Here is a 14,914-nt window from a genome sequence, read left to right as displayed (position 1 = left end):
AATGGAGATGTAGCTCATTTAGTAGCACACCAATCTAGAGAGAAAAGGCCTTGCAAGACTTGAAGCCCTGATTTCAAACTCTGAGCACGCCAACACACATGCAAGTGCTTAAGCACATGCGTGTGTTCACAAACATATTTATTCAAATTACCTTCATATCGGAGTTTTGCATGAATTTCTTTGCTAACGAAATTATATGAGTAAAATAAAGGAAATAAACTCTTCCATCTCAGAACATTTTTATACATTTTTATTGTAAAAATATTGTACAGAGGGGTAACAATTACATGAGCAAGGTAATGAGTACATTTCCTAACAAGCATTGTTACCTCCTCCTTTATTGTTCCCCTACCATCCCTTCCCTCCCACCTCCACAAGTCCATTAACCTCCTCCATTTCCCGGCCTCAATTGTAAAGTTCACTTTACAACATAGTGTATTGTGCATCTCATTGTTACATGGGTCAACCTGTATCCCTAGTTAAGCATTTTGTTTTTTTTGTCCTTCCTCTCAAAAAATTAGAGGAGAGTATAAACAAGATGTAGGCACACCAACTTCAAATACATTGAAAACAGGTGTTATAACATGGGGGAGGAACATATAAAGAAACAAAAAAAAAAAAAACACTGCACGTCATAAGTATGTAAGAAAAAATAGCAAGAAAATAAAAAACCACTTGTGTCCCTAACTTGGGGTTCATTTCCCTTAACACAATCTTATCTGGTCATATACACATAACTTTTGACCTTTTCTGCTTATCCCAGACATACATTAGTTATTGAAAATTAGAGAAACCATGGGACCTATGTTTCTTTGGATTTGGCTTACTTCACTTAATTTTTTTCCAAGTCTTTCCATTTCCTAACAAATTGGGCGATGGAATGTTTCAGAAATTTGCCTGTCATCCTTGCACAGGGGCCATGCTAATCTTCTCTGTATCATTCCAATGTTAGTGTATGTGATGCTGAATTGAGCAAGGAACATTTTTTATATATAAATTGTAATTGATATTCTTAAACTAGAAAATACAACAAAACGTAAGCTTAAAAGAATTTCATGAAATTTTAGAACCATGTACTTCTTACATAAGTACACATTTAAGAAAAAATCAAGATTGACATGTCAAAAACAAAATAATTCCAGATATTTGTTGTTCAAGAGATGTGTAGGAGGAGGAATTCAATTATTCTATACAAGGGACCTGTCATAATGAACACTGCAGCAAGTGTTAAGGTTTGTTAAAATATTTAATGTTTTAAATATATTTAATTTTGGGAATTTGCTTATATATGCCAAAACTGGGACTGTTTGGCAAGTCATAATACTTTTCTATAAAGTATTTAAGATTTATGGTAGCACATAACTACTACTAAGTATATACATTTCAGAGTTTATTGAAACCTTACTAATGAGAAGTTGCAAAGTCTTTGTGTAAAGGAGCAGAATAAAGAGTTGACTATGTAAACTACACAGTTTCTGTTAAAACTGTAGGCCTTCCTTACTTTATATGTTAGTGAGGAACAAATGATGATATAAGCCATATACAAATTATGAGATGAACTATAAATGGTAATCTTAGTGGGTGATTTAAACACTACTCATAGCCTATAAAATTCTTGTTGAACGTCATAATCTTAGCCAGTGTTAAATGTAAAGAAATATGACAATAATAAAATCTAATTTGTAGTACACTTCAAAAACTGAAAAAATGGTAAATGTTTTGTTTTTTATTTTATTAATCATTATTATTTAATTATTGGTTTTCTTTATTTGTAGCATTGTTTTCCTTGTAATATAATACAACTTTTTGTAAGTTGTCATTAGGAGGTACTTTGAGAAGGGTGTTGGGATGGCCACACCATTTTTTATAGGTGCATGTGAATTTATAAAGAGGGAAATTAAGAACAAAATATGTATTTAAAAAATGATCAAGTAGAGTCTGATGATACATGTCCATACCTAAAATATTAGCCCTAGGCTGAAGCAGAGTTATTACAAAGTTGAAGCCAGAAAATTGAGAGACTGTGTTTTGTTTTGTTTTTATTTTTATTTTGTTGGACATGGAGCTTGAACTTTGGGGCCTGGGTGCTGTCCCTGAGCTCAAGGCTAGTGATACCACTTGAGCCACAGCAGCACTTCCATCTTTTTCTGCTTATGTGATGCTGCGAAATAAAACACAAGGCCTCATGCATGCAAGGCAGGCACTCTACCATTGAGCCACCTTCCCAGTACCTGAGAGACTGGATTGTAAAAATCATCTAAACAACATTTGCTTTCTGCTTTGTGTTATATAATGAAATATATGAGTATCTTGTTATGTTTTTGTGCATTGTCATACTTCTAAATTTATACTAACTTCACCCACTTTATCCTTGTCAAATTCATGAAATATCTCTGAGAGTTTGCTTCTGTGAAGATTGTTTTGTATTTATAATTTCTTCTGAGTCATTTTTATTTTTTATCAAAATCACTTTATATTTCATGTTGATGAGTATTTACACAGAGATAGGCATATAGAGGATTTAGTTTACCAAGTGAACATTAAAATTAGAGCTCAAAAATAAAAATCAGCCTTAACACACATTTTCATAGCTTTCCCCACATTCTCCCTAAAAGAAGACAATATTAAGAATGTCTGAGGGAGGCTTTTTAGCTCCAATTTTCTTTTTTTTTTTTAAATTTAATTTAATTTTATTTGTGAACATACTGTACAGAGGAGTTACAGTTACATGGGCAGGATAATGCGTACATTTCTTACCAAGCATTGCAGCCTCCTCCTTTGTTTACCCTTCACATCCCTTCCCAGCCTCCCCCCTCCCCCCCTAATCCCAATCCTTCTCCTTCCCCCCCTTCCCCCTCTTCCCCCCCGCCCCGCACTAACATTGTAAAGCTCGTTTTGGACATGACAACTTATACTTCTCATTGTTGCAACAGGTCCACCTGTATCCTTAAACAACTGGTTTTTCCCCATCTCCTCCACAAGTTATACTGACATCAAATATAGTGAAAGCAGGGGTTATACTGTGGGGGAGGGACATACAAAGCAACAAAGAGATAATCTTATAAATGTGTTAGAAACATATGCATGAAAGAAAAAAAAATTAAAATACACATCTAAGGGTTCATTTTCCTGACATCACATTATCTGACCTTTTCCGCTTGACTCATACATATACTAGATATTACAAATAAGGGAAACCATGGGACCTACGTTTCTTTGGGCCTGGCTTACTTCACTTAATATAATTTTTTCCAAGTTTTTCCACTTCCTAACAAATGGGGCAATGTCATTCTTTCTGATGGAGGCATAGAATTCCATTGTGTATATATACCACATTTTCTTGATCCATTCATCTACTGAGGGGCATCCAATTTTCTTGAGCTTCCTAGGTTTAGAATTCTTCAATCACAAAGACATGCTGTAATGGGAGTAAGATTTTTTGGTACACTTGTCCCTTCAGACTTTGTTTCTCGTTCCTCCCTTTTCTCAACGCCATTATTAGAGATTTTTCTCAGAGATGACTCCATCTTCAACTTTTCACTCTTCCTAGCTGGACAAATGAATTTGTAGATCAAGACTCTTAGACAGAAAGAATTTAAGAGCCTGAGTCTAAGTCACTTCTCTCATACACCATCCCTACAAAGACACAAGTACCAAAGCAGGATACATAGTTTCATTTTTTTCTAGCAAGGCCAATGCATGAGGTTGCTTGCTTCTGAGTGTGTCTGTTTGTAGCTCTTCCTGATTTTGCAGATTAACTTTATACCTAGTTCCATTATCAGCTACCAGGAATGTCATGTTTAGACCATCCAGGAGGTTGACTCAACAGGGCGGCTGGATGTGTAGGATGCCTCATGAATGGCACAGAAGATCTGTCTTGGAAATACCGGGGTCAATTAAGGTATCCTACAAACACCATCTCAGCAAGGCAAAGTTTACTCCTGCAGAAGGCATCCTGTCGCATGTCCAAGTTGAATAAGCACACTGGCTAGGCAGCCCACCACTGGCTCCCATGAATTTGAGCTTTGGGATCATCTTTCATGATGGATCAAAATTTTGACCCCTTTCAAACTAGTCAAAAGCTTTAATAATCAACCAAATCTGAACACCTGGCCATATGAAAAATAACCAACTTTTACTCAGCTGGTGTTCTACTACTAGTGCCATGTCTCTAGCCCCTCGCAGTTCTCTAAAATAGAATTAGTAAGGTTTTGACTACCTTTACAAGGGCAGTGCTTATATCAGCCAAGCACTTCAAGATTTAACTTCTACAATTCTCACATCTGATTTTGCTTTCTTTTCTTCCAAACAATAATCATTGACTTTCCTATTCAGCAGTATCCAATAAGATATTTTGATTTGAAAAAGGGTTTGATTAAGGCAGTTTTTCAGTCAGTCACTGAACAAAACCTGTTATAGAAGAGATAAAGCACCTGTGCACATATTACTAAGGAAACAATTACTAAAGAGGTAAATATTGCCACCATGACTCATTGTTAAAATACTCATTCTGTCATCAAACTAGTAAAGGGATCTGCCACCACACACAGACACACAACCTTTTTTATAAGTGACTGGAGGATTGGTCTTGGGTTTGATCTCATGCTCTGGGCATTGTGCCAGAGCAGTTTTACTCAAGGCTACCACTTTAGCCACAACTCCAGTAGTATCTTTTTTTGCACCTTCATTGGAAATAAAAGTCTCATCTTTCCTGTCTGGGTTGGCTTCAAACAAAGATCCTCAGAATTCAGCCATATGCGCATTTAGGATTATACTCAGCATCATCTCAGTTTTTAGGTAATTTGTTTCCAGTATTCAATCCTTGTAATCTTTCTGTATCATTGGCCTCCAACCACCACACAGATTACCTTTGAAGCACATTTATTCTTTTATTTTTATATATTTATTGTAAAAATACTGTACAGAGGGGTTAGTTACATGACCAAGGTAAAGCATACATTTCCTATCAAGCATTGTTACCTCCTCCTTTATATGTCCCCTACCATCCCTAAACTCCTAGCTCCAAAACTACTCCATACACTCTTCCCGACCCCCGCCTAAATTGTAAAGTTTGTTTTTCAACTGTGTCTTGTGCATCTCATTGTTACAATGGGTCAACCTGTATTCCCCTTTAAGTTTTTTCCCCTTTTCCTCCCCAATCTAGTGAAGTTTATATACAAGATGGAGGGCACCAACATCAAAAACATTGGAAACAGTGGTTATGCCGTTTTGGGTGGGGGGGGACAGAATACAAAGAAACAAAAATCACATGGAACATTATAACTATGTTAGAAACAATAGCAAGAAATGAAAAAAACACTTGTGCCCCTATGTTGGGGTTCATTTCAATTATCACCATCTTATCTGATCAAGTATTATATTTAGACCAAACTTTTCCCATTCAATCCTACCAAGGGCTTCTAGTTATTTTACATGGTGGCATTTCCAATAAACAAATCCTGCTGATAAATAAAAGCACATATTGGAATAATTCGATTATGAAGATCATAGGTTATGGAGATCAACAGAATAAATCTAATTTAAGCTGCTGTTTCTGGTTTCTAGCTTTAAGCTCTTTGGGAACTTTTCAGGGGCTCCTAAGTAAATATGAAATTTGTAAATATGTAGTTTGTTTTTGCAAATATGAAGTTTGAAGGACCCTCTAACTAAGAAGTCTCTCCTTACTTAATTTAAGGTGTTTGAGAATGGTCAGGTGTGGATTGGCCACTGGAACCAAAGCACAGATTCCACTCCAGTTGGCCAGTAACATCTCCAATAGTAGTCTCCTGGAATACCACCAGACATTTCCCCTGGCTATGATTTGTACTTACTGCTCATCTCAAAGGGTTGGCCTTCACTACATCCAGGTAAGTTTCCCAGAAATGTCCAATTTTCCCCAGGTAGTTGACCTGGAAAGAATAGAGCTGATCAGTTTCAGGGATTTTTGAAATAGACTCTTGCTTCTGAGAAGAGTAACAAGGTGTTCCAAGTTGTCTCAGATCACATTTTGCTGACCTATCATGAATTTCATGCACATGGGGTCTGAGCTCCATGACAGCACAAATAGGACCTCTTGTGTGGCCTGCCTGCCACACAGTCATAGCAGTAGTCCTTTTGTGGACACAATCACCACAGTATTTACCTCACTTATTCAGTCTCAATTTGAATCTAGGTAGACTCAAAATTGGAATACATACACAGAGTGTCTGCTCCAAGAATAAATTTGCATCATATCCCTCTTGGTAGGAAACCCTTTAGGTGTAGCTTGCTTTTTTTTTTTTTTTGGTCGGTCTTGCAACTGAACACTTTGCCTGGGTGCTGTCCCTCAGCTCTTCAACTCAAAGCTAGTCCTCTACCACTTGAGCCACAACACCACTTGCAGTTTTCTGAGTGGTTTCTTGGTGATAAGAGTATCACAGAATTTACCTGCCTTGCCTAGCTTTGAATGACCGTCCTCAGATCTTAGTCTTCAGAGTAGCTAGGATTACAGGCATGAGCCACCAGTGCCCATATTTTTTTTTCTTTTTTTCTTTTCTTTGTTCTTGGATTTGTTGGTTGTGAGGCCTGAAATCTGGGCCTGGACACTGTCCCTCAGCTCTTCAGCTCGAGGATAGCTTTCTACCACTTGAGCTACAGTGCTTTTTCTGCTTACATGGTGCTGAGATATCGATGCCAGGCGTTCATGCATGCAAGGCAAGCTCTCTACCGCTAAACCACCTTCCCAGCTCTTCGTCAGAGTTTTTAGTTAGCTCACTTTCCAATGTTCAAACCTTCTAAGGTCTTTGTGCAGTGGCTGGGAAGGTGGTTCAGTGGTAGAGTGTGTGCCTTGCATGCCTGAGGCCCTGGGTTTGATTCCTCAGCACCACATAAGCAAAAAAGAAAAAAAGCCGGAAGTGGCTTGTGGCTCAAGTGGTAGAGCGCTAGCCTTGAGCTGAAGGGTTGAGGGACAGTGCCCAAGCCCAGAGTTTAGGCCCCATGACTGGAACCCCCGCCCCCGAAAAAAAAGTTCTTTGTGCAACTTTTGTCTCCAATCACCACAGAAGCTCTTACCTTGTCTGATAATGTTTCTACAGCTAATTTTCCCATGCCATCCTACTAGAGCATTTAGTTTATGGGTTAAAAAAAATTTAGTATAAATAACAAACCTCTTTTGATTTTATTCTACTCTATATTTTATTTTTGCCAGTCCTGGGGCTCCCTGAGCTTCTTCTGCTCAAGGCTAGCACTCTACCAGTTGAACTACAGTGCCACTTCCAGCCTTTTCTGTTTATGTGGTTCTGAGGAATAAAACCCAGGGCTTCATGCATGCTGGAAAAACAATTTTCCACAAAGCCATATTCCCAACACCCAAAATATTTTATTTATACTAATCATAAGAATAAAACTGATTCATAAGGTGCTTTCTGGTTTCAAGCTTTGAATTTTTTGAAACTTTGTCAGGGGCGATCCTGAAAAGCACCTAAGTAATTAGAAAATACGAATGACCCTCTAGGGAAGGGGTCTCTCCTAACTAGTATAAAATGTTTGAGAATGGACAAGTGCATGAAATGCTAGAGTGAAAGGGATGGCCAATTGAACCAAAGTACTACTCTAGTTGGTTCTACTAGGGTTCTACTCTAGTTGGCCAGGAAGGTCTACAACACTGGTCCTCCACAATACCATTAGATATCTCCCCTGACTATACTTAGTGATTACTGCTCATCTCTTCAAGGTTTTGATTCCACTGCATCTTGATAAGTTTCCCAGAAATGCCAATTACCCCTCCCCGTACCTAGAGAAGCAAGGGGTATAGTTGGCTTGGGAAGATAGGGTTTTTGTCTTAGATCCATACTCTTGTGAACAGCAACAGCAGGGTTTTACAAGTTTCCCCAGGCCGTGTTTGAATGACATATCATGCATCCATGCCCTTGAGCATCGGAGATTCATCATAGTAGGAAGTGGACCACTTGTTTTTCTGGTTTCTGTGCCACAGAATCTTAAGAGTAATGGTGGGCAGAATATTTAACCCATTTCACCAAAGCATTATTTTCTTTGACATAAGACTTGAGCTGAAGGGCTCAGGGATAGCAACCAGGCCCAGAGTTCAAGGCAAAAGCGCTAAGACTTGAGCCACAGCACTACTTCTAGCTGTTGGTGGTTAATTGGAGGTAAGAGTCTCAAGGACTCTCCTGCCTGGGCTGGCTTTGAACTCTAATTCTCATATCCTGAGTAGCTACGATTGCAGGTGCAAGCCACTGGCACCTGGTTTTTGACTTGAATTTTAAGTCTACACAAAGAGTCTGCTTCTGAAACTAAGGTTCATTTCCATACATCCTTGGATCAGCTGGAGGATCAATCCAGGCTTCAGAGTCAAAGTGGGCAGCTGAGGGAGTTTAGTGAGTAGGACTTTTTTGAGATCCCCTTTCAGGATTTAAGATTTAAAACACACAAATGCAAGCACATATTCATAACAAGTTTTTGTTTGGACACGTGCACATTATGGAGCTCCATAATGAAAATCATCCATTATATAATAGTGTTCTCAGACCTTTGTCAACATTCTCCCTATGGATTATCAGAAGCAGGTCCTTAGATCATTGTTCTTAGGTTCCTTAGGCCTAGAATTCTTATTTCCCCATTTTAGCAGGTCTCTTGTGATTTCAGTTTTTGGTGCATGTAAAACTCCCTATTGTAAGTTTCTTGTGCACCCTTCTCATATTTAACATTTAACTCTCCCATTACTGAAGATTTTTCCAGCTCCCACATTTTTATTCTTGGGCCAGGGAATGAAAACACACATCGAGACTCAAGTTCTCTTTGTGCCTAAGACACACTCAGCCCCTAAAAATCCCCAACCAACCAGGTAGTATGCTCTAGTCCAATTTTTTCTCTCATGGCTGATGTATGAGATTACTTTTTATTGAGGTGCTTCCTTGGCCCTTTCCTGAAATTGCTGATACACTTTGCATCCTTTACCACAACGGATGGTGTTTAACCCAACCTTGAGCTATCTCAACAAGTCAGGATGTGTCTCCTCCTGAGGATCTCCCTACATCCCCCTTACATAACATAGATCCTGGACTAGTCCCCCATTGTTGGGAATACTCCCCTACTGTAACCCAATATCCCAAGAAAGACCACTAGTTTGAAAGGAACGTAGCATGGCAAAGTTTATTTCTGTTAAAAGGCATGTTATTGACAGGAAGCAACCACTCTGAGTGGGAAGTCTGCCCAGGTTATACCCCTAATGTGTTACTACTTCTGGTATTGATCACAAGTTGTATTCACAATCTTGCTCTATTGGCTCTTTTGCAGGTCAGCTGGTTATTTTGAAAGGGGTTAACAATTTGAGAGCAATCCACTAAACCAGGACAACCAGGCCAGAAATTGTTAGAAAATTCTTACTCAGCTTGTGCTTTATGAGTTAAACTATTCTTCAAGTCCCTAGAATGATTTTAGTAACAGAATATACTTTAGTTATATAGCTTTTTGGAAGATGATTAGGTTAGTCAATGCTTTCCCTCAATCCATCATTTTCAGAGAAAAATATTATTCTAACTCCTACACAGTCCATTCCCAGACAGAATTTATTATAAGCAGCTCCCTTTTTGGAATGGAGGCTTATGAGCTTCCAGGTAAAAACACCTTATTCGCATATTGCCTTGGTTCCCTTTGGCAACTCGCCTCTGCAAGTGGTTACGAAACCAAAGGTTATGTGTGGCTGCTTCATTATACTTGTGCTCCTACCGCTAAATAAAGAGGAAAGACTGCTCTCTGAAAGCATGTAACTATGGACTTAAGCATGCTTACTGAACCCTGAGCACAGAGCACAGATTGAGCTGCAGCATTTTCAGAGCCATAGATGAATCAGTCAGATACCAGCTGCTTGGCTGACCACAGGGCACACTTCTGATGCCACATTTCTGAGGCGAAGCAGTTCTAAGCATTGAAGACACTATGGCAAGAAGAAGCCTGAGGGGGAATTCTTGGTGGGAAGGAGAAGGTGAATGTTTGGAAGTAAGTTTTAGGAAATGCGAGCCACTTTCTGAATTGCTTGAGGCAGCGAGCAGATCATCATATTTTCTAGCCCTCTAGATGCAGAGTATGAGAACACTTCCCACATCTCACACTCAATCCCACCTCCGTAGCAGTCTTCAATTCCCTCTTACAGGAGTTAGGCAACTTTTAAGAAAGCAAAATTCAGCGAACCTGATCTAGCTTGTGAAGAAAACATATCCTCTGGCTTTAGAATAGATCAATTTCTATCTCAGAATAAGAGGAAGAAAAGAAACCACATTCTACAGACTTTAACACCTTAAACATGCTAGTTTGCTGCATTAATTTTCATTTACTAGATTCATACAAGAAAAAAGGAAGAAATCTGAGAATTTCTGGAGCCTTTGCTTGCCTAATATCAGGTTCTTCTTGTTTTTTATTTGTTTGTTTTCTTTTTTTCCTAATACTTTAGAGATTCTAGTTGAAAAATTGAGAAAATGCAGACATTAGCATGGTTCAGATTAATCTGAAACCACAGCACCAAACATATCAAATTCTAATCTAAATCTAGTCTCAAAGCTGAAGGTCAATGCTTCCCTGCCCTCAACATCTTCAGAATAACAGTATTGTCTATGTCTCGGGTTTGTTTTCTTTAAAGAATTAGAGAGCAGAACAGTTTTTAAAGCATTTTTTCTTCAAAGTGAAAAGAGAGCAGTGCAACAGTCTCTACCTCAAAGCAAAAACAGAGCAGTGAAACAGACTCCCCAACGTAAAGAGGGACATATTGTCTCATAATTGGTTTCCTAGTCTCAGAACATAAGTATGGAATTTTTCCTTATTGGATGCCCCATCTCAGAGCACAAGCACAGAAAACACTTTTGATTGGATGGGAAGTATAGGGGCACTCCCCAGACCATATTCAGAAAAAGTCATGTGTTAGCACCTAAAGCTTCATGGGAAAAGGGTGTGTATTTTTTGCTGCATCATTCATCCCCACCACGTTGGAGCCAGTTCCAACCATTACCTTTTATCCATAACTACCCAGATGAAGTGGTTTAACTCCCTCTGAGTGGCACATAAGCACTTGTTACTCACAGGGCACTGTACATTGTGATGTCCCATCAACAATATGTGGACAGATAAATTGGATATCTAAATTGCTGTTTTGAAGAAGCAAAGGCCTCTGACTTAAACTTGCACAATTAACTTAAAATTTATTGCCTTTTTTCAATTCTATTAGCATTACCTACTTAAATAAGTGGATTTTTTCATTTTGATATATCCACATAGGCATACAATGTACCATGATTATGCTTAACCCCTTCATAATTCTCTCCCAGGTTTTATTAATCATTTTAAGAATATAAAATAGTAGTAATAAGTGCATTTACAATATTGTACAATCTCAATGTCCACACTCTTTACATCCTCTAAGATTCAAATTCTTTATTTATTAAAACAATTTTCCACTCTCCTCTGCTTCAAGGTATACATCAAATATGATTTTGCTTCCTTTCTCTATCAATTATACTGTTCTATGTAACTACTGATATAAGTAAATCATGTAATATTTGATCTTTTTTATGACTGGCTTATTTCACTTAGCAGTGTTCCAAAGAGTCATCCATAATATAGTATATGTCACATAATTCTTTTTTTTTGGGGGGGGGTCTGGTCGTAGGGCCTGAATTCTGGGCCTGGGCCCTGTCCCTCAGCTCTTCAGCTCAAGGTTAGCACTCTACCACTTGAGCTACAGTGCCACTTCTGGCTTTTTTCTTTTTGCTTATGTGGTCCTAAGGAATCGAACCCAAAGCCTCATGAATGAAAGGCAAGCGCTCTACCACTGAGCCACCTTCCCAGCCCCATAATTCTTTTTGAAGTTGTAATAATATACCACTGTATGTATAAACCACATTTGCTTTAACTATTCATTTGTTGATGGCCACTGGATTGCCTCCATGTTTTGAGTATTATACAAAATGAATATGAGTGTACAAGATCTCTTCCAGACCTTGCTTTTAGATGGTTAGAGTGTATGTCCAGAATTGTAGTCACTGGATCACATGAAAACTCTCTTTTCTTTCTTTTCTTTTAAATTTTTGTGTCATGGGGCTTGACCTCAGGGCCAAGTCACTGTCCCTGAACTTTTCCTCAAGGCTAGAGTTCTACCACTTTAAACGACAGATCCTCTTCTAGTTTTCTGCCCAGGCTAGCTATGAACCGTGATCCTTGCATTTCAGCCTCCTGTCCTGAGTGGTTAGGATTATAGGTATGAATAATCCTGTTTTTAATTGTTTGAAAAGGTGCCATCCTGTTTCCCATAGAACTGTTCCAATTTTACCACACTTTTGTCAATATTGTTACTTTATTTTTTTGTAGTTAACCTACCTAATTCATATGAAGTAGTTATTTTCTTCATTATTTTGACTTACACTGTAGTGGTGATTAATGATGTTAAACACCTTCTTCGTGGGCTTGTTAACAGTTTGTCTTCTCTGGAGAAACATCTGAGTTCTTTGCACATTGTAAAATCAGGTTGTGTTTCATTGCAATGATGTTTTTTATATATTCTTTATTTATGTTTTTTTTGGTTCTGGTCGTGGGGCCTGAACTCTGGGCCTGGGTGCTGTCCCTCAGCTATTCAGTTCAAGGCTAGTGCTCTACCACTTGAGCCACAGTGCCACTTCCTGCTTTTTTTCCTTTTTGCTTATGTGGTGCTGAGGAATTGAACCCAGGGCCTCATGCATGCGAGGCAAGCACTTTACCACTGAGCCACCTTCCCAGCCCCGTTTTTTATATATTCTTGATGTGAAGCATTTATCAAATATATACTTGCAATAACTTTATCCCATTCTTTGTTGCTTTTTTGGACACTGTTGATTGCAACCTTTGGTGCATCCTGATTTATGTTTTCCAACAATGAATGACCCTTCATTGATGTCAGTTTCCAGTATGTCTTCTGGTCCTGTAACTACGAACCATCATATTGATTTGAACTCCTGCTATGGTAACAGTGAAGTAAAGCTACATAATTACGCTCTGGTCACCTATCTACTGCCACTTTTGAATATCTCTCCCTTAGCTTTTCGTAAAGGCCTTGGGACATATCCACAACTTATTTGGTCCTTAAAAACCTGTAGAAAGTTACAGGCCTTAAATTTAGTTAGTTTTAATGGAAATACGTGACTTCCAATTTCTTTTCTTTTCCTTTTTGTACATATTTGATTGTAAGAATACTGTACAAAGGGGTTACAGTTACATGTCAAGGTAATGAGTACATTTCCTATCAAGCATTTTTACCTCCTCCCGGCAAATAAGATGAATATTGAGATCTTCGTAATATAGAAGCACACCAAAACTCTTGGTATGTATTTTTCTTCATATGAGTATTTAGAATTGTGTGAAGCTGGAGATTTAACCTACTTACAAGTTAATAATGAACTTGTCACACTTTAATGGATGCTAGACGATTTATGATGCTCTTGGGTCAGAGACAAAAAGGTCTTAATTTTTACAGTAATAGTGAAAGCCAGTGAGATATATGTATATGTGTATATTTACATATTTCAAGTGTATCTCTCATCCCTCAGTGCCACTGAGTGAAGTAAAGATAGCCATGTGAAGCTTATACAAACAATGGGTTCTGAGTTTGAGCAACTGCGATCTTTATAATGAGCAATAGGCATGCCTGAACTTTACTCTGGAGGAAGACAATAGCTTAGAAAAAGCTTGCAAATATACTACGGAATATAGAGCAGCTAGTGTTCACTGAAGATATGCAAACACTTGAGACTGACATGGAATTGTTCTTTTTCTTTTGTTTCTTGAATGTTCCTGGCTACCAAGACCAATACATATTTTTCCTAATAAAGCCATAGCTCCCCTTAAAAATGAGGCATGACAATTTGTTTAGAATTCTTACTATTATTCTAACCCTAAGGCCTCAATCCTATCCAGAGTACAATTTAACAAAAGAAATTGATGGAATTCAAATTTAACACATCTAGAAGCTTTTCTCTTAGAGCCATTTCTTAATGTAGGTGTGGAAAAAATTAAGGGAAAAAATAGGCCCACAAATATATATTATGAAGATATTCTATCTATTTTAGCAGTAATAAAGGATTACATTTCTGTTTTTTAGTGTGTGAATATTTACAGAGTATGTACTAAGTGCCAACGTTTATGCCAGGGCCTATCATGGAATAGAACATAGCAAAATTTCTCTATATAGTTTGTATATTTATAGAATTCACCTGTCTGACTTCTCTCCCATTTTGATAAACAGATTACCTGTTTGACTGAAATACAATCATTATTTTTCTACCTACATGATTCCACACACTTTGCTGTCTACTAAATATAGAAAATATTCATGCATAACCCTCAGCTTCAAGGAGCAATTCTCAGTATCCCAAGTAGCTTGTGTTTATCTCCCACCCCTTTCCTCCCAGCTGTCAATCTAGGTGAGTGATGGCTCAATTCTATAAGACAGGAAAGCTCAGATAATTCATAGGCATTCAGCTAGTATCTAATGGAAACTTCTTCACTTGGATTATATTTTATCATCATCTTTGTGAGAACTTCAGCTTCCTTATTTGGAAACTGAGCTGTTCAGATAACAGCGAGTAGATGAATCTTATTATTTAAAATTTCATTTAACTGAAATTGGAAGAGTTAATTTTTCAGAAACTATTCACATTTGAGATTCATTAGTCGCATATTGCTAGTGGCTAGTGTGTTAGACAATGCATATATAGAATATTTCCATTATCACAGATGTTTCTGTTATAACTGGTTTAGAGCATGTTTTTGCTTGTTAAGGCATGGTCCATGTTCATAAACTATATATGATCCAACCAGAAAGGCTAGACACCCATGAAGTTAAGGTATAGGTATAAATTGTTCTACATAGGCACACTTATTTGTGAGGAGGAAGAGG

The 14,914-nt window shown here is 38.0% G+C and overlaps 1 pseudogene; it reads right to left on the bottom strand.

The window, feature by feature from the left end:
• Positions 1-863: 863 nt before the first annotated feature.
• LOC122122141 lies at positions 864-976 on the bottom strand (annotated as a pseudogene).
• Positions 977-14,914: the final 13,938 nt, after the last annotated feature.

This window comes from Dipodomys spectabilis, unplaced genomic scaffold, assembly GCF_019054845.1.
Source record: "Dipodomys spectabilis isolate Male_0828 unplaced genomic scaffold, ASM1905484v1 ptg000205l, whole genome shotgun sequence".
NCBI lineage: Eukaryota > Metazoa > Chordata > Mammalia > Rodentia > Heteromyidae > Dipodomys > Dipodomys spectabilis.
Note: the sequence above shows the minus strand (reverse complement) of the source record. Positions and strands in the feature narration are given on the sequence as shown.